The 24,167-nt window shown below is 39.4% G+C and overlaps 2 long non-coding RNA genes across 2 annotated transcripts; both read left to right on the top strand.

Annotated features, from left to right (window-relative positions):
* Window positions 1–273: 273 nt before the first annotated feature.
* On the top strand, window positions 274–12,875 carry LOC108446266. The gene is made up of 5 exons (XR_001861411.1): window positions 274–382; window positions 2,629–7,387; window positions 7,680–7,746; window positions 9,259–9,391; window positions 9,916–12,875. It is a non-coding gene; the product is annotated as an uncharacterized LOC108446266 (long non-coding RNA).
* Window positions 12,876–14,450: 1,575 nt separating this feature from the next.
* LOC108446267 lies at window positions 14,451–20,280 on the top strand. Its single transcript, XR_001861412.1, has 4 exons — window positions 14,451–15,871; window positions 16,590–16,728; window positions 17,610–17,757; window positions 18,477–20,280. It is a non-coding gene; the product is annotated as an uncharacterized LOC108446267 (long non-coding RNA).
* Window positions 20,281–24,167: the final 3,887 nt, after the last annotated feature.

A 24,167-nucleotide genomic window follows, 5' to 3' on the forward strand; every position in this document is an offset into this window, starting at 1 on the left:
ATAAATCAGTGAATCGCAATATCACTTGTATTTTTTCTCCACATATCCCCTCATAGACTGCATACTGCATCCATCAAAGGGCTGAAGCCTCAAATAGCTCTGAGATTGTGTATGTGGTGTTTTTAATCAGTGATGTTTTGTGCTCTATTCCCTTACTGCTGCCTTGCTCTTACATCTACTTGTCTTTTTTAAGAAAGTTAATGATGGAAAGGATTTTATTTTGTAGGATGGCCTTTGCTCTCATCTTCCATCATTTTTCTTCTCTTTAGCTGATTGAAAAAACCAGCAAACATGGCAAAATCCCAAAGGTGTGATCTGACACAGAGCCAGCGAAGACCCACCCACCCAGCAAACCAGATTTTTTACAGTTCTTTCTTGAAGCGTGAGTATATGAATTTGGAATTCTAAGGGATCAAAAGGGCTTGTTTTGGTTTTATTTGGTTTGCACAATATAATATTTTACTTCCAGCAACATTATTTAATGGTGATCATGGCTATGCCAAGAAGACTGATGCCAGACACTAGGAAAAACAGACTTAATGTTGCTTTTCTTTGTGTATAGGAATGATTAAGTATTGTCAACGGTGGTGGAAGAACAATATCACTTAAAAGTGCATTTGCACAGGGTTAAGAAAGGTCTTTTGGTACAATTCAACCTGTATTGTTGCCACTCTACCTAAGATTTCCATCCAGGAGCAGTGGCCAAAACCATCCTGAGGAAATTACCTCCCAGTGGTGACAGTGTGAGAATAGTCACTACCACACTCATATCACAGGGATCTCATGTCTTTCAAAGAACGTTCTCTCATCCTTGCAGTAGTGGTTTGTGAAACAAATGAGGTCCTGTAAGTGAAAACATCAGTAGAGAAGTGACCTTCATACACAGAAGTATAAAATAACAAATCCAGCATCGCAAGGAGCCAACGCTGCAGTGCACACGGATGGAAGCAGACAAAATAAATTAGAACAGTGTTGATATCTGCTGTATGCCCCAGTATCTTGGTGGATATGTAAAGTCCCCATACATTTTTATTTTTCTAGTTACCTATGCTCAGATTTTTACAAGCCCAGAACCTGCTTTATAGATGTTTTCCCTGTCATTAGTAACAAATTAAGGGAAGGACTACTGTAACTTCAGTAACTAATTGAGTAGTAATTTGATCATAAGTTAGATGGCAAAAGGGTTTTTTTTGTTTGCAGTAATAATTTTTACTCCGTTTTGTGCCCTTTAATTTAAGATTAAAACCACTTTTTTAAACAACCACCTTAAAATTCGGAACAAAAAAAAAAAAAACCTCAGAAAAGGAAGTAGATGAATACTAGTTTCAGGATGTTTTTATTAGAATACTTTTAGAAGAAATTGTTGGTGAAATATTGTTCTTGTAACTCAGTTTTCCTTACTACTGAGGAAAATCAGAAGCAGAAAAGGAGGTGGTTTCTGGTCACACCACAAGCCTCCAGAATTAGGGCTCAGTCTTACTGTTTAAACTCGTAAAACGTGTAGGCTCATCGTGTAATTCAAGGGACTCACTCCAATGGGCTGGAAATTGCCCCAGCCTGTTCACCTGGGCTCCCTCTGACCAGATGTGCCAGCCTGTGTCCCAAATTCCCATCCCCATGTCCCAGCTTTCAGTACCTGTGTCCCCAGTGCCAACAGGAAGGAGCCAACACAACTCAGCCACAACAGAGTGTCGCGCCAGAAGAGATTCCTTTATTCCAGAGATTGATGTGTTTTATAGCAGTAACAGAAATATCTTTACGTGTAAATTCTAGCAATGACCCACTGAGCTCAACAGATTTAACCCAGGAAAGAATTTGAACAGCACATCTGAAGCAGAAAAAGCAGAAACAGAAAAACAGAGTGGTTTTGGTTACTTTTGGATTCTTTTTATTTTCATTTTACTGTTTTATATGCTGAGTTCTGGAAGTTTAAATGCCTCTTCCATGGGAAGAAGACCCAGCAGAGGCCGAAACTAGGCACTTTTGTATACCTGGTCCTATGTTTTCACCTAATGCATGTGTGACACTTGGCATACAGAGCTACACAGCCAGCCAGCTGTGCAAGCAGCATGGCAATAACATTTTTGTTTTCTGTGTTTATTACACACCCTTCCATCACCTGCGAGTGGGCTTAAACCAAAGTTGTAAAACTACTACTGCTACACAAACAAGATAAAACTCTAAACCAGGGAAAAGTTAGGGTGCTGCCTTAACAATTCAACCAGCTGAAATATTTTCTCTCTGGAGTGAAATGGGCCTCTCCCATTATCACACTAAACAAACAGCAGGTTATTAGGTGGCTCAGTGCAAGAGTGCCCAACTCACTGTAAGAAATTCCTGATTTGTATTCAGCTTCATGGGGAGCAAAACATAGATTATGCCTGGAAGTTGCTTACGAAATTTCTCTCAGTCTGACCTGAAGATCAGTTTGTTTCCAGCTTTAGCAGCCTCTTGGAATCACCTATTCCCATCCCTGTGCTGCCCAGAGCTCCACCTTGCCCGAGCAGTGAGCGTCCTCGGGTGGCTGCTGTACCACGGGAACCCCTGGGACTGCCCTGAGGGATGGGGAGGGAGGAGCTGCAGGGACTGGAGCTGCTGAGCCAAATAAACCTATTTTTATTTTGTCAGGTACTCTCTTTTTGCCATGCAGTTTCCTGTTTTCCTTGGAGGTATCCTTGTTATTAAAAATGTCCTGTGATTAATGAAGCTGCTGGAGCAGACCCCACAGAACCTCTCCAGTCCTGGTGAGTCCACATAGGGTTTCTCCAGTACAGCTGTGGCACTTGTCCTGCTGCGAGGGGCCAGGACTGGAGGGGTTAAATGGCTTCTGCTGTGGATTCTCCTAACGAGGGGTTGTGTCTGTGGGAGCTTGTAACTCAGCTGGTGTGCACCCACATCACTCGGGGCTGTGGGAGCCGCCTTTGCCGCCAGGGCTGAGATTACAGAGCAGTTTCCTCCCTGGCCTTGTGACCACGCACACACACGTGCATGTTTCCAAAATAACCCACTCTGGGGCATGAGGGGTTTTTTGGTGGATTTGCTACATGACAGAATGCGCAGCAAAATCTTTTGAGCTTTTTGGGGTTATGAGAGGATAGCAAGGATGCGCTTCCCATTAGTCAAAAAATTCCAGCCTCCCTCTATTCCAGTGACAAAAAATCCAACTACAGTGAGTCACTTGGTGTGCCTCTTCCCAAGCCTTCTCTCCTCCAGCCATCCACCTCTTTGCAGAAAGCATTGCTTTCACTTCCCTCACTGCAAAGGCAAAAACTATTGCCCTCTCTCTCTCTCCCTCTTCTAATAAAACCTGTTCTTCGTTTTTCTAGAAAATCCTTGCTTCTCATTTCCCCCTCAATCCTTTTAATACTGTCTGCTCCCCTGCTTAGACCAAACAAATGAGTGGAATTTGGCCCCATATTGACCACCTAGACAGGACCCCAGACTCAGGGTTCACAGGAAGTCCCCTCGAGCGTTTCAGCGCAAAAGGCACTGTTCTATTCTCTCCCACACCACTGTAAGCAAAGGGCTGCATTACTCAGTCACAACAGTATTTCAGCCCCAGTGGTCCCACAGTTTCCATGAAGCATTGGCTGGAGTATCCCTGAGAACCCTCCTTTGCTAAGGCCCCTGCACTGATTTTTGTTTTCTTCCATTACCGTGATATTTTCATTCAGAGAAGTCAAACCCTCTGTCTTCACTCTGCCTCACTCACATGAGCAGAGTTGGCTCATCTGGTTGTCAAGGAAAGATCTGGTCCTGTTACTCTTTTGGTATCTTTTTCTGTTAATTTTGTCTTCTGCACTTAAGGCTGCGTGAAGACATCTGACATTTTAAAGCAACCTCTGTAACATCTCTAAATTAAACACTCTGTCTTATTTATTAGTTTGGTTTATCTTTGCTATCATGTACCATAAAGCTGCAAGCTCTACATCTTTTCAGAAAACAAACATGACTGACAGCAATCCTTATACAGAAAAGCTGAAGCAAACCATGCTTTGAAGGATTTTCTGTTGGGGTTCATAATAGCATGGAGTTAAAAGAGAGAAATAGGTTCCTTGGAGCATAAGATCGTAAAATGCTAATTTCAGTGACACAGTGGTGGACTGAGTAAATATAGAAAGGATTTATTATGAAGTTCTTTAGTGTTGTTGGCACTAACAGCAAATTGCTGGGCAACATTATATTGCCAAAATCCAGGAAATAGCACAAACATTGAACCACTGTATTTTCAATGACAATAATGACTGAAGCTTTGGTATTGGTTGGCATCCCCACAAAAGGCACATGTTGGCATGTTCAGGAATGTAAATGATAGATCTGCTGCTTGAAGTTTATAATTATTTAATCAAACCCAGACTGCAGAACCTGGAGGGACATCATGTATCCTTAAAGAAGAAGAAAGAGGGAGAAAGAGAGAGAGAGAAAGAAAGAAAGTCATACTTTGCAAATGACGGAATGTATTGGTCCTCTGGGTGTGCCCACCAGGCATCTGGGACTGCTGCAGAGTTCGTGGGTGATCCTTCCTGCTCGCCACATCACCATGTATTTAAGTAGCCCTTCAGAAAACAAATTGCCGACAATCTCTTTTATGTGCTGATGGAAGTCAGATCAATTATCTCTGTTTCCTTTCATGGAAGAAAGAAAATCTACAGATCAGGACAGGAAACCACTCATTTGATGAACTATTTCTACACTACTGTACACAGACACACAACCTCCCTCCTTCCCTCCTGCAGACAGACATGCACAGAGCTACAAGGCCTCCCTCTCTTCTAGACACACACAGAGAGGCACATTATTTTCAGCTCACATTTCACATTTAGATTACTATTATGGAATTTCAAGAAGACTTATTTTGTTTCCATTTCTTGGTTTAGAAAAAAAAAGAAAGAGATAATGAACATTCCGTTTTGAGAAATAAATCTCCTTGCACTCTGTGTTCTGGCTGTAAGAGCCTGAGTAGCAGAGCTCTTCTGCATTCCCAGCCCGGGCTTTGCTGCCGACTCAGCTTTCAATTTAGTCCTAGCGTGATGGAAAAAGAAAAAAGTCTTTCAAAAGCAGTAATTGTGTGTTTCTGGGGAGAGAGAACAAATTACTAAATCAAATTAGCATTACATTTCATTCCTAGACCCTAGGAGATTCAAGGATTTACATAATATACTTTCTTAAATTACGTTGTTAGTGTAAATATTAAGATTCTGCACAAAGTCCCTGAGAAGTGATGCACTGTTAGCTGATGTCATCATGCAATGTTTAAAAAAAGAAAAAAAAGGGAAGAAATGCCTTAGCTCCACATATAAACACATGATTGCACTATTTTTAAAAATAAAAGTGCAGGATTTAAATATATTCTGAATAATGTAATGTCATTAGTCCATTCACTCTGTATGCTAGGAATACTTAAATTGTTTTTTCCTTTTCTGTCTTCACAGATGAAAATATTTGCTGTAGGGTATTTCTGGATGTTGAAGATGAAATCCAGGCCCCACATAAGGCTGGAAGAGTTACTACGGGTTTCAATGGGGTCATCATTTGACTCCAAAAGGCTGTTTTTTAGAACATAATTGACTTATATCAATAAGGGTTCTCAATATTACTCCATTTCCCACCCCAAATTTTCATATCTAGTGACCTTTTCCTTATTCATATCACCAAATTCTCTGTAATTCTCTCACACTTTATTGATTTCTTTCTTACAGCACCAATTTAGGGCCATGTTTCCATGCAGGGCCCCACAGCTCATTATTTCCCTGTGGGCAGCTCTCACACACTGCCACACCAGCCAGTGGCACCAGGCTGCTGCCAGCTCAAGTTTTAAAATTCACTCTGACAAAAAAATGCTGCAGTGATCAAAATAAAATGAAAAAAGTCTTCCAAGTCTGGAGCATGTGCATTTGATAATTAATCAGAGTATAATGGAGAGAATGTTATTGTTAATTTTATAAGTTTCAGGTTCACCAAAGAGCTGCAAACGGTACCAGGAGAGATGAACTAAAATTGCATTTGTCTCCTAAGACCATATAAAGGATAGTCAGTGCTGCTGTAGTTGTTGCATTAAAACTACCCAATTGAGGAGTTAAGCCACAACAGCATAAAGAAATACACAACCGATGTTTAATTCTTTATAATTTAAAAATGACTTGAAAAGCAATACAAAACAAAGACAGCATTGAAACCTACGTGAGTCAAAAATCTTCATAACCCTAAAAAAATTACTGTAGTGTTGGGTTTTTTACGTTGGTTTCTGTAGTTCTCTCAATCCTAGAATGCTCTGTATGTGTTTTCTGTGTTTCATACAACAAATGCTCCCCACAAATTTGTGCAATGATATGCAATATATTCAGGAAAACTAATTACTGAAGCAGAGTAGAAAGGAAAGTTATCTCTAAAGCCAGAGGGATAGAACCATTTTGTATAATGAGAGCTCACAGTCCACACAAAATTTCTTTTATTTAATCTACCTGTGTATAGAAGCCTATTATTTAAAAAGAAATAATAATTGGAAGAATGAATTCTGCAGCTGAAAGACATACTAAAGGCATGTAAATTGTGAAACATAAAGTTGCAGACGTTTTAAAACTTTTTTACTAACAATAATTATGAAGGGTGCATTTAGAGTTGTAGTATATTATGCTACCTTCTACTACCTGGCAAATGGGCATTTACATTAAAAGAGCATTAGGAAAAAATGGACAATGACCCTTTCTTCTTATCTTTTCTTTTAGCTTTCTTTTCTTGACAAGGAATGTCGAATTTGCATTTAAATTTCCTGGGGTTTGTCTGCTTGTCAGCACCAAGGCCATCTCTGTGATTCACAGGTTTTGCATTTAATGATTTTCTCAAACAAAATGAAAAACTTTCTTTTTTAGTTCTCCTTTTGAAATCTCCGGTACTAACATCAGATTTTAAATTAATGCCTGACCAATGAAAGACGTATGTTGATTTTTCAATTCAGAGTTCTTTTGAAAAATAAATTAATTATTTATAAAAACCAAAATAAACCAAAACAGGATCACTCAGGAAAGCCTTCACTCAGCAAGTAATTTATAAGGATCAGCTGGAAAGGTGAAGGAATATCTACAATGTCTGATTATACTCATATGAAAGTCATAACCTATGCACTTTTTTTTCACTGTGTTGCAAAATATTTCATTTCCTGCTAAATTTTCTAGGGGTTCTGGATATCTGCTGCTCTTTCTCAAAGCCTGAATTTTTAAATGAGGCAGATCCATTACCCAAAGCCTCATCCTCTCTGCAGCTGATCCCAAACCCAGTGAAATCAGGGGAGACCATGTGTGAAGGTCAGACATGCCACCTGTTCCATGCAGGCACGGCTTCCCTGAAACCAAAGAGCCACTCCACACCAGCAGGATAACTCCACACAGAGGTTGGTTTCAACTGGCATTTCAAAACTGGCTCAATTTCTCAACACACATAACTCTCCGTATTTGAATCATGTAGAACATGTATTTTGCATATCAATAGGTTCATTACTAATAATGTATCAAACTGTATCCCCAGTGCTGAAGACAGTCCCTGGGTAGCCCTAGTTAAGTATTAATACAAATCGAGAGAACTGGGCTTAGTTCTTAGCTCACTTATGTTCCAAAAATGTATTTCCATTTCAACACTTTCTATTTTCTTTCTTACATTTCCAAAATGACCTTGTTCTTTCCCAGATGCTGCTGCAGTCTCTGCCATAGGACAGACAAGATCAGGATCATGGGCAGCTTTTAATCAAAAAAGGTACAGACATGCCTTTGGTGGAAAAGGTGTGAGCACTGGCAGCACAAATGTACTCCTTTACTTCAGCCAAACCATGCAGATGCCCCTGGCATGGCCTTTGGAGATGTCTCAAATACGGAGTGTAACTAAAAGTGCAGTACACTGGTCTGATTGCTTATTGGAAAAACTTTTCTACCTGCTTAGAATGAGCCCTGTTGATAAATTGAGTGCTGCTGAATGAACCAGTTTGCTCAGCCAACCCTTGGAGATTGTGGCTATGCTCTTGCTCTGGAAGGTAGCATTGCATGGAACTGAGCAGACACAGCACTGTAGTGCCAAGAGTATCTGGGAATATCCAGAACCCTGGGAGGATAGATTTTGTCCCTGGGAGGACAGGAGTACAAAGCATTTAAAAATCTTACGAGGTTGCTGTTAAAACTAGAAAAATACCAAAACTGTGGTTGAAGTCCTATTTAAATTCTATTCTGCACTGTTTTCCATGATGTTTGAAAACCTGGTAATAGTTCAGCAGCCTATCTAAGAAAAAAACCTTACTTTTCTGAAAGTGGGAGTACTGACAAGATTACAGCAGCTGGGTGTCTATTACCCTAAGCTACATTGTACAGAGCTAAAATGGATCTTCCTACAGAAAGCTAATCAAGGTGGAAGAGAAAAATTGGGTTCATTAACAATCCCTGTCACTGAAAAGTCAAATCATTTTTCACTCTTTAGTTGAGTCCAATTACAGAGATATTGCTAGAAACTCTTTTTCTGTGACAGAGAGCTTTGACAGTGGTTTTTCTTTTTTGGCACTTTGCTTATTGCTCACTCACATTGCACCCATTGCTGAGTGGAGATTAACACCTGTTCCTGTTTTAACAGAAAATGATGGATGGTGCCATTACTGGCACAGCTCTCTGCGAACAAAATTAACGTTGTGTGCATTAACTTTGTAGTTACAGCAATTACCACAATTACTTTCGAATCACAGCTTGCACAGACCCTGCACCAAAGCTGAAAAACTGAGAACAGCCATCCTCCCGTTTTCTTGAAAAGGGTTGGAGGCAAAATGCAAGCTTGCTCCATGCCTCCCTTGAGCCAAGGGAAAGCTATAAAGCACCCCTCTCACTTTGCCCTCTCAGCTAGGGATTTTCATAACACTCCTCTCCAATATATATAAGGTTCTCACATTTCAGTTTATAGCTACATTTGACTCAAATATGAAATGGATATTTATAAAGCCTGAGTCAAATCTCCAGTGCTTATCTGGATTTTTGAAACCTGACCCATGTGGCTAAGTTAATGGGCACAGTTGTATTTTGGCTTTAAATATATGTGTCAGTGGTACCACTCGACATAATTCACCTCACCTGGTGTTGGCTGTTGGAGGTTTGAGTTCCAGGCTAAGCTGCTCATCAAGGTTCCCTCTAGAGCCATTGGGGATCAAGACATGTCACTCTAGCAAAGACAGAGTGCTGGTATTCGTGGCATCGGTTGCCATTCAGAAGAACCTATTTCTTTCCTGGACTATAGAGGGAGCCAAGACAACTGGCTTGGACCAGGAGCCCAGCTGTTATTTAGGATTAAATTCACAGCCATCTGATGAGGAGAAGGAAAATTGCCATCCCTAGACAGTGACTTGCTGCCTTTGAGCTGGAGCAGCCAGGTAAGCAGCTGTCTGTCCCACAGCAGCATGTTCTGCTGGATACACTTCTCTAGCAAGGTAGAGGAGTCCCTGAAAGTAACTTTTCTTCTTCTCTTGTTAGCAGGCTGAGCTCCTTAAAGTGAGATGTATAAAACTCTTAACTCATACTTTCTGAAATGTGATGCTTAAAAAGTTAGTTGTAAAAAGATCTAATACTCTTTAGATTATTAAATCTACAGCTAATAAAAACATTAGTGACAATTTTCTTCTCTGCAGCTAACTGTGAAACTCAACATCCTTTCTTTGTTTTGTGGTGAGACCAGAAAAAGTAACTTTGGGATTTAATCTGATATAAAATTTTCTCTATCACACTTTGCATAAAAATTGTTCTCACAAATATATATATTTTCCAGAAAGAAAAAACCAAAGCAATTCCCATATCACATTTCAACTAATTATCCCCATTCATACAAACCAACACTTATATCTCCCTGTTGACAGCGCTGCGTTTTCATTTCTTTTCTTCTCTTCTCTTTTTTTCCTAGTACATTTGTAGCATGTGGATCAAAGGTTTATGGATTCTCGTCTCTTCTTGAACCCACAAGCAAAGTAGCAACACAGCCAAGTTTTAAAAGTTTGCAAATCATTAAGAAACAAAACAGACAAAACACATGGTGTTCCCAAGAAACTTGAGACATGAAAGCATCTGTGCTGTGATGAACGTACACAAAATCTGTTGGGACTAGACTTGGTTGTTTAGTAGGGCCTGGAATGCACCATGATTCAGTTCTCCTGTTGCAACTTTCAGGGATCAGTCCATATATTTTGCCACAAATCCCCCAAATGCTCTCTCTGCAATGGAATTAAACTTGTCCATTACTCTGGACTGAACCTCAAATTTTTGGACTGTCTGATCTCCATCCAGATTTTAAGTACGTGCCTCATAATACATGTACTACTTAAAGCTCTGCAGAATTTCCTAGGTTTTGGGTTGTTTACAAGCTTTATGTGAAAAACTCTGTTTATTGAAGCTGGGGGGGCTTTGCCACTGCGTTCAGGATTTCCTGTTGCTGTTTCCTTGCCGTGGCCTCTCATGACAGACTGCTCCTTGTCTCCTTTCCTGTGTCTCTACCTGACACTGGTTAGCCTGGCTGCACACAGGAGCAGTGTCAGGCAGGAAGCTGAACGTGCTACTTCATGCTGGTATTGCCCTCTTTTGCCACTCTGCTCATAACCTGCTTCTCTCAGTGCCAGTCCTTTAATCAGGCTGCACTGAGGGACTAAACTGACTGTCTTATGAAAGTCTTACACCTATGTAGTTGCCTTCATCAAAATGTTTGGCAAGACTTATTTTTCCATATAGCCATCTTGACTGGCACCAATTATACTGTCATCCTTTAATTTTATACTAATTGAAGCTCTTATCAGCTTTTCCATTATATTGCTTAGGACTGATGCCAGAATAACTGCCCTGTAATTACTGTGATCCTTCTGCTTCCTCACTTTGGCTTCTGGCAGCATTGCATATTTCTACTGCTCCCTAACAACCTTTGGATTTATAGTGCATGGACTCTTCGATATAAAAATATTCATCTCAAATAGAAGGATTTTAACAGTGACTTCTCAGACAATGTGATGCAAGGGAGCTTGTTATCTTTGGGCCATTTATTGTATCATCTTATTTGTCTTCAAGTACTAAACAGTAGAGTGTGTGTGTGTATCTGCATGTGTCTATTACAATATATATTATTTCTCTCTTATCTATAGTGTTAATAACACTGTTGTTTTAAACAATTCTTGCAATCTGTTCATACCACTTTAAAGATTTGCAAGGGAGACAATATAGTCCTGAAAAACACTTCCTATTTTTCTTAGTAACATATATTTCCCTAGATTTCTTTGTCATATTTCTACATTTCTTTAATTGCTAATTTATGGTACCACTGTTTAATTTGATATACATATATGTACATCCATACAAGCAAAAGAACCTTTTCCATGTTATGCAGCAATGTCGTGGCATGTTTTGGTGTTTTCTGCCAAAAAAGGGAGACATAATCACAAACATTGCTCATATGTAATCAAAGCATCAGAAAAGATGTTCTGACTGAATTTAATCCATTCTGTGCTGAATGGTGTTATTTTACAGCCCAGAGCATTTATTCTGGTGTGTTCCAGTAAAGACATAATAGGAATAATAAAACAAGATACCCTCCACTGGAACTCCTCATTTTTTCCCTTTTCCATTGTCCTTTCTTCTCCCTGTGTTTAAACATGAGTTGTTTAGCAATTCTACTTGTTCTTCTAAACTCATTCACTTTTCCTTCAAATGGTCAGTATACATCTGTCACTGCAGCAATGCACATCAACAGAGCAGCTTGAAGCTTCCCAATGACATCCTAGCAGCTGAAGCCTGCATTCTCAACTAACTGGGGTTTGGATCTCTCCTGTTTACTGCAGTTTCACAAGAGAATGGTATTTTATAAACGCCTGGTAATTTAATTAAAATAAGGAGCTGGACTTTTAACAAGAGATTGGGGTTTTTTTTAAGGTTTGGCATTCAGAAATAAAACAGATGTATATTGCGCTTTTTAAGGTTCCAGGAGATCTTGTCAAAAGTGTCTGGCTTATACAGTTATTTTTATGTTATATCTAAGTGTATATTATTCTTTGTTTTCATGTATTAATACATGTATATTATTTCATAAATGAGTTTTGTTTTCTTATTATGGAGGAGTACTTTTGGTAATTGCCCACAGCTCTGCATATAAATGTGCTCTACAAAGGTGTTTTGATTAAAGATGTCTGGCTGCAGCTTCATTAAACAAACTGTTAATTAATCTCAAATATTATCTAGGATGCCAAAGGCTTTTCCTTTGTAGACAAGTAGGTTTATCTGTGGAATCTCCAGCCATTGGGGCTTTCTCTCCTCCTGTATATGCCAAGCCCATGAAGTTTTTTCCCCACACAGAGCACTGGCTATTGTGGTGCAAGTGCAGCCAAGAACTAAAGCTTTCCCCTGCAGCTTTGAGCTGCCAGACCATGTTCCCCACCTGGACTGGACTCCTGTCCTCACTCTGTGGAATGTAGATCTCACCTGTAAAGCTGCATCAAGGAAAAACACAAGATCAGCTTGTCTCGTAGGACATCAGGCTTTTTCAAGCATTATTCTTAAAAGAGAACATTTGCTAAGAAAGGAAATAGTAGCCATTCCCACAAAAATGTTCCCATTAGATCCTGCAGATTTCACCAGTTCCTGATCTCTTGGCTCAGCTCTTACTACTTAATAATGATGGACAAAACCAAGAAGGATCAGTCCTTAAAACATCTCAGAAGACAAAGTTTTGGGCTAGACACACCATCTAGTGTGCCAGGCTCGCTCTCAGTCAGATCCTGCCCCTGGTTGTGCTAATTTAAATCTACTGCAAGACTGACGACTTCAATAATGCTCTAACCAAGGAAGTGACATCCTGAATTTTGACCTATTTTTCTTTATTACATCATCTCTGCTAGCTTTAATCTGCTTTGTCTCAGAGTATGTTCTTGTCTTTTGCATCAGCTACTGAGTTCTGTCTGAATCTTAGTTTCAGCTTCTGTTTGCCTCTGATCTTTTTCTCATTCTTCTAATGAAAATACCAAAAGATGGTAAAAAAGGGGGTTTTTTTTCTGGAATAAGCATGAATATAATAAGAAGGAATATAATAGTTCTTTCAGTCTCCTCTGATTACAAAAACAAACAAACAGAAAATGTTATGGAGCAGCTAGTGGAGGAAAAAAGACAACTACAAGTGAACTTAAATTTAGAATTATGAGTTTGAGCCAAAGCCCTCTGAGGACCATGAGAGTCTTTCCACCCACTTCAGAACGATGTGGAGCACACCTTGTCCTACCTACCCCACTACTTAGCACAGATTTGGGTAAGAGCTGTGTTAACAGCCCAGGGAAACATTCTTGAAGGTTAAACCCACCTTATTTTCAAAGGGAAACTTTGACAAATTTTGCCAGACTCTGGACCTTAATTAAAACACTGGAACATTTCAAAGTGACATCTCTGTTAATGTATTTTTCTTCCATATTCCTTCTCGGGTGGATCAAGTAAACTAAAGTAAAAAAGAGCATCTCTGCTGGAAGTTTTTCTATCATTCAGATGCCTACCCACACCCCAGTCACAGAGAGGAAAAAGGATTTGACCTCCTCAATATCTTATGCAGAACTAAAGTTATTTATACAAGTTGCCCTGTTATTACAGGAACACATCTGCTGTCTTTAAAAATATATTATTGCCAGTCATACTGTTCCTGTGATGATCTTGTGTATCAGAACTATATTTAGAAGCACCTTCTGCTCCAAATAAATGCAAAATGAGTCTGTAATTACAGTTTAAATCTAACTTAGTGAGAAATTGGTTACTGTGATCCACTAAAAAGATTTCAGGTCTACTCATGCTCCCCTTTTGACAGGACCAGCCACACGTATTCTGCACCACTTGTGAGGTGCAGGTGGTGCCCCTTTGGTGTCATTGGGTACTTTGGGTCAAGAAAACTGGAATTTCCTGTTTTCGTGAAAATCACATTTTTTTAAAAAATAAAAACGTTTGAGGGTTGTTGTGTTCCAAAGCAATGACTGTTTTCCAATGTTTCTGAGGAAATGGATGTTGTGGAAGAGTACTGGCTCGAAAGCAATGCCCCATGGTGCTGCCAAAGCACAACGTGCACATGAGGGTCCAGAGAGCATTGAGGGAGCTGTCCCAGATCACACTGGCTGTGCTTCTTTCTGCCATAACCAGATTTCCTTTCCAAAGTCCTAAGCCTCTGTGTGTGGGGTTTGTGTGCCCAGAATGCAGGTCTGATGGGCTGCCTGGGGAACCCTGGGCAGTTTCACCCTTCATCTTTTTCCTACTTCAGCACGGGATGCTGTTCCCTGTGTTCTTCAACTTTGTTGTGAGGCATGTACTTGAATCTTGCACATAGCAATGTATGTAAATGTAGGTCTTTATACATTAAAAAAAATACAGGCTTGTATATAGACATGTATTTAATTATATTTATATTTAGAACTATTTTCCAACATTGAGCTAAATTTTCAAGCATTTCTCTCTGTTTAGATTCCCTTTATCACATGTGGAGATTCACTATTTTCTTGGATCAGGAAACCAAAATAAAAATCAAGAATAAATTCTTTTCTCATCTCACTTTATAGCATCATCTGATAAAATGGAAATTTCTGCTCTAGATAAACTGTACAAAAGTGGAGCCCTTTGCCAGAACCCCTAGAGTGCCTGTAAAATACTTAACAGGTGGCTTGTTTGACAAAACGTTATCACCCCTAATTGTCAAATCCATTCCAAACAAAGGTGGGAGAAGATGGGTAGGTAATAGTTTCTGTCAGCAGCCAGGACTTTGGGAACTTCATTGTGAACCATCAGAACTAATTTTGAACTTTTTTTATCAGTCACTGTTTCATGGATTTCATTATTTGCATGAGTTGCTTTTTTTCCAACATTTTAAACATAATGTTTGACTCGTGGTGAACCTGGATGTGAGAGGACAGTGCTTGGGAAGAGAACGGTTGAGCTGATCCCATGAGGTGTGTGCAGGCTTGGACCAGCCCAGGCTGGACAGGGACAGGGCTGGGCAGCAGTGACATTCCTGACAGAAAGGTCCAGACAAAACAGCCCAGGTACAACAAGGGTTCTTGCAGTTTCTGGAGTAACATCTGTTGGGAATGATGTTTCTTCACCCTCTCACACTGCCCACAAGGGTAGCATCTTCTCCTCTCTTTGTCTCAACTCCTTTACACGTTGTTTGGAATTCCTTTGAGACTTGCTCCCCACACTCTTTTCTTTCTTCAGTACACTGCTGCTTAGAAGTATTGTCTTCCTTTCTCTAAGGTTATTGCACTTTTAACTGGAATTAATGGCATTTGGGTCAGACAGCCAAGAGAAAACTGGAACCTTCCAGTTTAGGGACCAACTTTGTTGGTGTTGTAGAACAACCAGCCATGGGGATTGTTGAAATAAAGGGAGGCCACACACTCATCTCTGCCTGGATATTTTAAAGGCTTTATTTTCAAACGACTCTGGTTTTGGAGAAAAGAAAAAACCACAGGATACACTTATGAGGGAAATAATTTCTAAAGCTGTGCCAGATCCCCAGCTCTTTCCTCTGACCCAGCACTGAGAAGCAATCTTTAGGCTGCCTGCAGAGGACATCTGGTGATCCTGTGGTGTAGGGGAGTCATCGTGCTGCTTTAGCCACTTCAGGACATCTGCTCTTTTGAGCTTTTGGAGAGTGATGGGACACAGCCAGAATTTGCAGTATTTCGAAATAGATCTGTCAGCAGAATTGTCCCTGGAGAATTTTATTCCTGTGGTGTAATTTCAGGTTGGTCCTCTCTTTGCTGTTTTCAAATCAGCCAGAAACAACCCAGTTATCTCCAACTGAGAACTCAGAGAGGAGTTTTCAAGCATCTTTTACCACCTCTGTGGACTCTGTCCAAAAAGTAAGTTTTCAGGCAGGACAGATCTCTTCTGAACACTGAATATAATTTTTTTCTGAGAAATGTCTTAGCCAGTAATAAGGACAAGAATTGTGTAGCTTTAGAGCCAGCAGAAATCCAGAGCTAGAGATCATACTGAGCCATTGAGAGGACAAGGCTGTTGGTACAGCTCTGAACTCCCCTGGCCATGAACTCCATGTGAGACGATTGCAAGTGCCTGATGTGCTCCAACCATCAGCACTGCCCCCCAGACCCTTGTGCCACCTTCTGCTCCACTATTCTTGGATTCAAAGCACCGAGGACTTGGTTGCATGGAGTTGTGTTTTATGTACTACAAAGCATGTACATAGATTTGGTCTTACTGTTCCTATTGAACAAAAAAGCAGAGTAAATCATTAACAAATCCATTGTAATGGAATGAGAAAGAGGTAAATCTGCCTGAAAAGTGGGTGGATCATGAATTAGTTGCCTTCTCCCATTCTCTGCTGCCCTCTCTTTTGGTAAATATGGCCCAACCTTTATCAAGAAAATAAGATAATAAAAAGATATCATAAGATAAACTTGTTTGGTATGATTTCTAGTGGGATGATATAGAATTTTCCATCGTCTCCCATGCTATATATAGCAGATGCAGAGTTAGACAATTTATTTTGTCACATTTCTAACAAATTATTCCGTTTCGTAAGTCTCATAAATGCTGAAAATATAATGTGTTAATCAGGATTGATCCCCAAAAAATCTGATGGTTTTGACTTCAAGGCAAGTCAGCACTCATAGAGAAAGCACTGTAACTTCTGTATGGATGACATGGACTGGGACCTATGGAATGGCATCATCTCTCTTTGCCCCAAACTGAGTTGGTATGTACCAAAAAATTTAATTTATTTTTATATTTATAATCTAGAATGAAGGGACAACAAGGGAGTCCTAGCAAAATTGTTAGGAGGATTGTGTCTGACATGTATTATATTCATTTAAGCCTGTCCTAAACAGATAAAAATTCCTTGATTTCTTTTTTTTAATGTATTTTGGTTATTATGCAAAAGAGTAGGTTAGTCCAAATAGGTATTAAGATGTTTCTTATTGTCCATTAAACTACAGTATTGAAATTAAAAGGACAACAGTTTGTGTAAATGTGAATTCCTCTTCAAGCATCTTAAGCACTGAGAAGTAAACTGAATTGTGGAATAAGCCTGTGTAATAACCACTGCCTTCAGAAAAGATTTGTGTTGTTTATGCAGTCACTGAATTTGGTGCAGAATCATTTAATCCAGTAGATCTGATCTCCTGAAATCTTCTTTAGATTTAAGCCTCTTCTGGAGGTCTTCTGGGGACAGACACATTTCCAGAGACATAAACTTCAGAATTTTAATCACTTTTTAAGACTGCTGGCACCAGTGATATGCATAATTCACGAGTTTCACATTGCAGACATGTTGAGGCAAATGAGCTGTTGCAAACATGGAACTGGTTACTGTGCACATACAAATCCAGAAGTAAATAATGTTCATACTTCATGCCCAGTGCAAATGCCTTTTTGCTATTGAAGTAAAGAGGCATCATTTTATGATTTCCATGGCCACTAAGAGATACAAGGGTAATGGGTGGATTTCAGTATTTTTGTCATGATGGAGAAGGCCACACATTTTCCTTTCCACAATACATAAATATTAGAAGTGATTAGAATTTTAAATAGAAATGCATATTTTAATGACGTTTCTCCTCTGTTTTTGTTCCTCAGAATCCAATATCCATTTCCTGAATTGACTCACAAATGCAGCAGAAGTTTTTGAAGCACTTCTTGTGCAAATCTCAACCACGAAAGAGAAGCAGTCACCTCTCAGGGTCCTGAACCGCCTCAAGGAAAATGGCAACGTCAACGTTTACAGGTGAGGTGACACAAGATTTTTTATATAGGGAATTCCTACCATTATTAAAGACTCCTATGTGTCTCCAGTGCCTGTGAAGGGAGACAAGATTCTGGTTGTTAGTCTATGGCTTGTTAGCTCATTACCATTTATCTATTAACCACTACATGGAGCGACACTCTCCATGTGTGCATCACACACCACAAAAAGCCACCCATGCTTCTGAGAGATGCTCCTGGCTTTTGTGGCAGTGCAGGGCAGCAAGTGGGACAAAAGGCTTCAAAGCAGGCCAGTTAAGAATGATCTCTAGGATAAACATGTATTAGTCAGTAACATTATTTAAATTCCAGGAAGTCTGAAGTCCATACCTCTTGCTTGTGTCCTCCAGAGCCTGACCTTTGTCTGCTGTCAGGTTTTCAGTGTACGACTGGGGGTGACTGACTTTTCCATTCATTTCCAGGCATAACTATTTTCTCGCTGTTCAGTCAAGCATTGGCATGAATTCCACCAGGTCTGAGGAAGAGAAAGATGTTGCACATTTCCAGAGAGACAACTCAAATCACCATTCACACCACACTATTTCTGCCACACTCCTCTGTCCCTGTCCAAAGTAATCAAAAAACTTCACCTTTTGCACCTTTAAGTAGCCTCAGCGATACCTGCTGTATCTATTGATTCACTATTTCTGCATTTTTCTTTATTTTTGTATTTTCTATGTACTCTCTTCCTGTTGAACAAAGGAGATGGAAGAAGGAAAAAATAACTGCCTTCAGTTATTCTGCTGGGACTGAAGATGAGTAAGCTTGGAATTTTACATAGCAGTGACATGAGAAGGGTGCAGGAAGCATGAAGATTTCATTTATTGAATACGAAAATATGAATGATTGTTATAAATCATAAGTTTACTGCAGTTATCACTTGAGTGGAGCTCACTTTTGACAAGGTTCAGTGAGAGGAGCAGGGGAACAATTGTTTGCCTTTTGGGTTTTTTCCCATTCATAGGAGAAAAATATGCAAATTAGAGCCCTGTCAAACGCAGGAGATCCATCTCATGCAAGGTCTTGTAATATGGCTTTGTTCCAAATTAGAACAAAACTCCAACATTTCCAAATGTTCAATGAAGAAAATTGTCAGAGAAAAACAATCTAACCTATGTTCACAGAATTATTTCACTTTGTCAAAACTGGTGCTCTGTTTTCACTTTGAATACTTCATATTTTTTATATAACGCATCTAACCCGATGCTAAATAAAATACCTCATGCAAAACTTTCAAGTCTAACAACACTGCAAAATGGCAGCATCCAGGAATAGCACTTTGAAAGAACAGTTACCAAAATCTTCACAGATGTCTACTGAGATTTTTGAAAAGTGAATTTCAGTCATTTATTGGTTTGTAATTGCTCATTCAAATGAGTAATGTTGAGCAAGTCATCCACTATGAAACACCAAGAAGCAGGGAGGCCACCTGATGTACACCCACCCCTGCCCAGTAATTCCATCTCAGTATGATCCCAGCAGTGCCTAAGGAAACCCAAGAAGATGTGAGGAAGGGTCATCACAGTGTGAGCTGTGTGCCTCTAACCAAATGCCATCAGCCACTGCTCCAAGTCCCAAACATTTTCGGATGAACAGTCCTGGCAGACAATGTTAATGAGTTTCCTTCATTATTTGAGTCAGGATGGACTGCAGGCTGGGTTTCCATAATCTTGGAAGATGCTCCTGTCAATTAGCTTTGATTTGGAACCAGCAAGACCAAGGTCAGCAGATGTGCCCAGCCCACACCAGGTGGGGTTCTACATGTCCTAGAATGGCCATTGGCTATAATGGAATATTTAAGGCTGCATTATCCTTTCTGCAATTATTTCCAGTACCTATCTAGCATGTAACCTGGGTGTGGAAATGGGAATACATGTTTTGAAACAACTGAAGCCAACCCTGGGAAAAGGGCTGTGCAGCTCTTTCTCAGCTGCCACAATGTTGATCCTGTGGGGCTTGTTTGGTTTTGTTTGTTTAGTAATCAAGCAGGGACCTTTTTAGTCACCGTGTAATCACTGGGGCATAACTTGCTCACATGTGGTCATGACACAGCTCCCTCACAATCCCTCCCTACTGAGTACCTGAGGTGTGACCACAGCACAGCCTTGGGGGGCATTGTTCATCCCTTGTTCCACGCTGCACTTACAGCTTGATCAGTGCAGTTTAATCACTGATATATAACTGTGTCAGAGCTCAAACCACCACATTTCTCACAGTAACCTGGTGGTACAGAGTAGACCTCTGAAATGCAAAGCATTGGGTTGGAGAGTTGGTTGACTCCTGCCATTCATTTCTTTTCTCACAGAGCACTGATGCACTGAAATTCCCATCACAAGGAGCTATCATTAACTAGTGCACATTTATTTGCTTAAGGAGTCTAATAATCACTCATCAAATTTCTGCACTTGTTTTCTGGCATTGTATTTCATCACTTGGTAGAGTATGAAACATTATCATTCTTTGCACAAGTTTGTTAATGGAACATTTATTTGAAGAGGTTTCAATATAAATAAAGATTTTCTGCATTTATTCCTTTACACAGATTTATTTTCATTTCAACTATTTGCTTTCCTATGAAAAATTTATGTGAAAAAATAATCCAGAAATGTAAATGGCATGAAAACGGAATTATCCATCAGATGGAAGGGGTGATCACTCCAAGCCAGGTATGTGGGTTTGGGTGGGGTATAGCAAATGGCTTCATTGGTTTATATGTTTGGGGGATTTCTCTGCAAGCCCCTCTATCCCCACTACTGTAGTTCATTTATTCTTTGGGAAAGAAAAGGAAGGCTGGTACAAATTAGGAATGGTAATGTAAAAGCTTATACCCACTGCATAAAAGTTTTTCAAATTAATACAAGCACTAAATTGCCAAACTTTTTTCTGTATACTGCCAGTATTAAACATGACATGCCCGCTAGGGTTGGTATAAAGTTTTGTCAACATTTTTGGCATACAAGGTCTCAGCCTGGGGTCAATATTTTCTCGACCAAATTTTGTTGTTTCAGTTGCCTTTTTACACTCATATATTTTAACTCAAACATTTTCAAAAAAATGAAATTTGGCAGGCTATTAGTCCATAATGTGGTCTGATGCCTTTGGGTATTTTTTTTAAATGTAAATCATTGAGATATTTAAGGTCTGAGGTTTAAGAACTGTGCACACACTTTAACAACTTCTTTTAAAAATATTTAGTATGCATATTTACTACATATGTATCTTATAGAGACTAGAGATTAAACTGGAGATTACTTGCTAAAATATGCAAACTGCTGTCCATGAATAAACATCCTCATGGACTCCTATTGAAAGTTTCTTATTTAAAAAAAAAAAAAATTGTTTAAAGCTACAATAAAAGCAAAGGGAAGTAAGATGAGGGGAGGAAAAAGCAAAGTTTAAATAATTTTAATGGTTTAACTTGGCCACAGAAAATAAAGAAGTTCATTTTTTTTTCTCCTGGGATCGAAGCCAAAGCCCACTGAGGCCAAAAGAAGGCTTTCCACCTATTCCCATGTGTGCTGGATCTATCCTCTGCTCTGCTGCTCCCTCACTGTGTTGTGTTGATGGACTGAAGCAGCAGCTCCCACAAGTTTCCCATTCATCTGCCTTATGCAGTACATGAGTTTGGGGTCAGCTACTGGTGGCAGAGGAACTCTGCTCTGGAGTGTCCTTCTCTGTAAATCTGAATCAGATTTCCACTTTTGCTTTAACATATTAGTGTTTCCCAGTTATTTGTTGCAGTCCTCGCACAGTAAAGTCTGGGAGAAAAGATTTCAGAATCCTGCAAAGGCCCAAATGTCCCTGTGCCCACAACAGTGCTGTGTGCCACACAGCATCCCCAGCCCGAGAGCCCTAGGTATTAACCTTATTTCAAAGTAATTTTTAGCATCAGCCTGGGAGTACATTCCATGATTTTTGTTAGTTACAAATGACAGGATTTGTGTAATCAACGAGCCCTGGTGCCATTGCATGCAATGCTCGTTAGAGTGCAATTCCTGCAGTTCCTGGACAATCTGTTCCTTATGGTAATTTCTGGGAGCTTGCAAACTCTCACTAAGACCCTGGCAACATCAACCAAACATCTCAGACACATTGTCTTTCTGAACCTGAACTTTTTTAGTGGTGGTTAAACATGTTGTCTGCTTTAGTTTCCTGTCTATCTTCATCATAAGCCAGCACCTGTTTCCAATAAATTATACACAGAGCTGTATCAGCAACACCTTGGCAGCAGCTGCCACCCTGAAAAGCAGAATGCCCTGGAGGACAATACACCTGTGAACACATACAGTGTTTATTTAGCTGAAAGGCAAAACTTTAAGTTACATAAAGCAATTATCTAAAGCCTAATGCATGCCCATTATTAACACAAAATAACCTTGTTCTTTAAAACCAATAAAAATCTATTTAAAGGCTCTTTCCAAATCCCAGGGAAACATGTACTAGCACCATGGATCTGCTATTAGCCTAGGACTTCAATGTCTGATGGTGGGAACACGTGTGGGGGAGGCTGCATGTGCAGCTAGAAAGAAATAAAGCACAGATTTGGAGTTCATTATGCACGAAGATGAGAGAAGAAGCCAAATCATTTTCAGAGAGACTGTTGAACAACAGACTTTTTTTTTCTTTTTGGTTGCACATTATAAAGAAGCATTTTGTTGCTGAAGTATAGAACTACTGTGTTTAAAATAGTGTTTGATCTTTCCATCATTATGAGACAGTAGAAAAAAGTAGTTCTAAGAAAAAGGTTTTCTTATTACTGGAACAAACCTTTCATTTCCAGTTCACTACCAGCACTGGCCTTTCATGTAAGAGCAGCCTATTTTAGCAACAGTAAGTAGAGTTGGTTGTTTGCAGCAGATCACAGGATAATGGAAATGAAAAAAACTTATGATTAAAATAGAACACAAATCTGAGAAATGTTCCCAAGTTTTGCTAAAGCAAGAAGTAACACTAGGAACTCTGTGGTTCAAGTAAAGTGTAACATACATTTTCAGTTTAACATGCATACTTTAAACATTATTTGGTACATGAACCTTATAAATCATTTAAAAGGGAAGATATTTTCTACCTGGTGTTTCTAAAATTAGCATTAAATGTGAAAAGTTTATATATGTGCATGCAGCTATGTATCTATTGTATTAAATGCCCATAAAACACTTATTTTTAAAGGCATACTTTAGAATAATTTCATTTCCTGTCTTATGCCTCCTGATGCCATTAAGTGATCAATAGGAATACTCTTAGGTGAAAATGTGTTTTAACACTTCTGTTTGGCCAGACCTGAAAGCTGTGAAAGGACTTGCTAATGGGTATTACAGCCTTCTTAAGTGTCATTTTCCTAAACCCTTACAGTGCTGAATACAAATACAGGTAGAGGTGGTGGTGCCAGCATGTAGATCTTCTCCCACCAATGATACTGCAGAATTAGATCCCAAGGGTTATGTCATATTTTATGAAATATAAAATAAATTTCCAAGAGGATAGCATTAGCTTAACCTCACAATAAATACCTTGTCTTTCAAACGTTGCTAGTAGACCTATTATGTTTCATATTTTATTATCAGACAGTTCAAAGTTTAACATATCTATATTTTTTTACAGTTGACTTTCTCAAAACTGCTCTATTTTCATCTCAGAAGAAGCATGGTATGTTTCAGAGATCTGAGCTAAAACATATGGATTAAGTCAATGATTCAATTTCCAAACCTCCAAATGACTGTTCTGATTACTCATGCAAATCTATATTTTTGCCAGGTTTCCTAAAGACTTTAATATGAGTAAAATTAATATTAATATATTTTCTTCTCCTGATGCATGTGAGAATATGGTGGAATGATGATCTCCATGCACAGATACAAACCTGTGTCTTGATTCCAATTTTCTTGGCTGTGTTTGATTCTAATTGAATATAAATGCTACGAGCACCCAGCTAAGATTCCAACCAAAAGGAAATCCAGCTATGGCTACAGAACAAAAACTATTTATTTTCCCCTGGAGTGTCTAGCTTTTATTAAATGTCAACAAATCCAAAACCAGGCTTTACTAATCTATGGTGTGCATAGGAAATAAGTCACAAGCACAAGTCACTGAAGATAATGTTTGCTTTGGTTTAGATAAACAGGTTCCAGGGAACTGAAATCTCACAAGAGCATTTAAAACCTACCCCTTATTTTCCCTTAACGTTTGTGAGATCTCCCACTGCTGCTGAAGAATGCCAAGATGGATGCAGTGTGGGGGCTGGAAGCAGACCTGCATTTGGGATTGTTTACTGCCCTCTGTGATGAGTTTATCCATTAGTTTCTTTCCTGTTGACTTTTGTGCATGCTATTAACCCAGGATGTTACATGTTCTTAAACAGAAAATGGAATTACAAGTGAAAGATGCTGTCACCTG

The sequence above is a fragment of the Corvus brachyrhynchos genome, unplaced genomic scaffold, assembly GCF_000691975.1.
Source record: "Corvus brachyrhynchos isolate BGI_N302 unplaced genomic scaffold, ASM69197v1 scaffold4, whole genome shotgun sequence".
NCBI classification, from domain to species: domain Eukaryota; kingdom Metazoa; phylum Chordata; class Aves; order Passeriformes; family Corvidae; genus Corvus; species Corvus brachyrhynchos.